Source organism: Nanorana parkeri, unplaced genomic scaffold, assembly GCF_000935625.1.
Source record: "Nanorana parkeri isolate BGI_ZX_2015 unplaced genomic scaffold, ASM93562v1 scaffold3020, whole genome shotgun sequence".
NCBI classification, from domain to species: Eukaryota; Metazoa; Chordata; class Amphibia; order Anura; family Dicroglossidae; genus Nanorana; species Nanorana parkeri.
The window spans coordinates 50,800-54,122 of record NW_017309288.1 but is presented as its reverse complement, the minus strand read 5'-3'; positions in this window follow the sequence as shown (position 1 = coordinate 54,122).

Sequence of the window (3,323 nt, the reverse complement as noted above, 5' to 3'; positions counted from 1 at the left end):
ACTTGTGGTGCCCTCACACACAGGACTATCATATAATGGACCGGGACTGCTGACACTTGTAGTGCCCTCAAACACAGGACTGTCATATAATGGACAGGGACTGCTGACACTTGTAGTGCCCTCACACACAGGACTATCATATAATGTACAGGGACTGCTGACACTTGTGGTGCCCTCACACACAGGACTGCCATATTATGATTAGTGGGCCTGAGCTTTGTCCCACAGCAAGTGTTCGGCCCCTGATTTTATACACAACCCTCAGCGTGGTCCTTAGTAAGTTTGGATTTGACGCCCCTGCCCTACGTCCTCCACATTGTTTATTGGATGTGATGACTCACGGAATCTAAGACCGCTGCAGCGGAGGGTGGAGAGGCTGGAAGGACCGCTCTAAGAGCAAGCCGTCTCCAAGGATCATGTAACTTTATTTTAGCAGTTAGATGAAAATGAGCAATTAACCCTTACAGTGCAGGAGCAGCCCCTCTGCAAGGGTTAATAAACGTTTCACCTGGAGTTCTTTAATATAGAACTCCATACACACAGCTACATTCACAGATGAAGTATATTATTGTTTTATCTTCAAAAGGATTATTGATTACTGATGCAGTCGTGTTATTTACACACCTCTACCACAGCCAGGCAGGTGACACCAATATTTCCTTGTCAAGCAAAGCCGCTTCCTGTTTCACTTCTCTGCCCGAACAATGAAAGGATATGTAAACCCAACCACAAAAATGTATTATGTTGCAGCTCCTCAGTCATTAGATGTGATGGGCGCGCTCATCTTCTTTCCAGGCACATTTCCTGCGTGTACAGATGTATTTCAAGAAAAATACTGCAAGTCCAGTTGGTTTCATTTCATTTTAAGGTAAGTCGGTAAGTGAGGAACATCTGTACAGATACAGTGTAAGAAGTTAAAGGAGAACTATGAGGTGAGTGCTTTTCACTCACCTCATAGTTCTAGCCGGCCTGTGACAATGAGACTGTCACAGGTCGGCTCAGTAGATCGGGAGGTGAGCGAACATATACTCTAGCAGGTGCCGGGCAATAGTAGGGTGGAGCTAGCTGTCACTGCTAGCTCCGCCCAATTGTTTTTTAAAAATATATATTTATTTTTTACTCTTACTATTTGTTTACATTTAAAAAATATTTTTTCAACCTTTTTTTAAAAACTCTTTTCACTGACTTTCTATTCTGCTCGGTACCGAGCAGAATAGCTGTTCGCTCACTGCCGTTCGGCAGGGGCGAACGTCAGCAAGTGAGCTGCCGGAGCTTCGGCTCAGCTGATCCAGATGTTAGATCGGCTGAGTCAAAGTCCCTCTGCCCTTCGGCTCGGCCGAACAGACCGAAGGCAGCCGATGTATGGCTGAAATCAGCCATACTGAGCCGGAGTGAATAGCTGAACGTCGTTTTTCTCTGTTTTTCACTCAGCTTAGTGAGTAACCCTGTAAGTGTAGAGTCGCGCGTAAACAAACGCCTGTCGCCGTGGCATGACCTTTGTTCTGGGCAGATCAGCACAATTTGCCCCCATAGACTCAATAGAAAATGTGCAACACAATTATTTTGCGTGTTTATTGCACATGTTTTCCGCGCTTTCTCATTTACATCAATATGTACCTGCTTACAAAAAGGCGCAACTTACTATACACGTGGAAACGCGTACAAGAAACCTACAAAAAAAAAAAAAATGATGGTAATCTGCACTAAAAGGCTGTCGCCTTGCTGTGAACGGGGGCTAAGTGGCATGTTCCTTTCAAAGTTCATCACATTGTGACTGCTCCGAGCACCACCAGAACCCACATCAATCAAGCCAGCCAATGGTTACCAGGAAACGGGCCGGTGCATTGTGTGGTTCCTATTAATGTGGTTTATATGGAACTGTGAGATCAATTTACAGAAGCTTTGTGCAGTGACCAACCATTGCCGCCATATCTACAGGTAGGCATACAAAGGCGGCATACCAACAGTTTGCTTTGGCACAGCTTACATTAAAAAGAAAATAAATAACATTTATTATAGCCACTTGGGGAAACTCCTATCAGGAGACCGTCAACTATTCCTGCTGCCAAAAGCTGTGCACGTGAGAGCAGCTCTGTTTTGCACTGAATGTGAGCCACTTTCAGGCCTAAAATGTGGAATATAACATGGGTGCAAAAATTGAAAAAAGGGCCTCAGTCATGAAGGGGTTAACTGAAAAGACTGAAGAGAGAAGCTGATTGGTTACTATGGGCAACTGCTCCAGATTCTGTCTGCCCCAGTTTTGATAAATCTTGCCTAATGTTTGCACTTTTTGTAAGCAGAATTGAGTGTGCACCCCAACAAGGGAAATAACATGGAACAAATTGCTGCACAATTGCAAGCCATTTTGGATTTACATGTTATTAAAAAATACATTTCCATTGAAAACGGCAGCTGCTGGAAATTTCTAAAACTCCCAAAAAAATTCAATGCAATATGGTGACCTGGAAGTGTCCTGTACACCGTTGGTATACAGAATTCCCCCAGAAATGTCAGCCAATCACTTCCAGCTTCTGTGATTGGCTGACTTAGCAGAGATCTGCGCTAATATAAAGTAAAAGCAACTTGTAGGTATCACTTGCAAAATTAAATTCAGTTTTGGTGAGATACTCCCTGAAGGTGGCCATACACCTTACAACCATCGCACGGCTTTCGTTGTGCGAGGGTTGTAAGGAGATTAAAAGTTTGTGCGACCTGCCCATCTTGAACATGCAGATCGTACGTGCGATCATCGCAAGTCCTCCCCGCTGAGAGGAGGGCTTACAGATGATTGCAATGCTGAGCGGGCGGTGTGCGCTTGTGCACCTTGGGCTGTGCGGCTTTCGTCTTGCGATCGCGCTACCAACCTGCCGAAAATCGTACGATTTTTGGCGGGTTTTCTAGCGTGCTCGTAATACGAAAATCGTGCGACCGTACAGTAAATGCGGTCGCACGCTGCCCATACACCTTACGATTATCCTATGATCGCGGGATCACCTGCGATTATCGTACAATAATCGTCAGGTGTATGGGCAGCTTAATGGAGAACTGAAAATCACTCAGCCTCACAGTTCTAGCCGACGTCTGACAATGAAACTGTCACAGGTCGGCTCAGTAGATCGGGAAGTGAGTGAACACATACCAGGCGCTTGCTCACTTCTCGATCATCTCCCTGCAGAGAGCCATGACTGCCAGTCACGGCTCCCTGCAGGGATTCCCCCCCTCCCCTCCCCGATCCTCCAGCGGTGACTGGCGGAATGGACGGAGGAGGGGGCGGGTACAACTGGCTCTGCCTCTAGATAGGCAGAGCACGCTGTCACTCACGC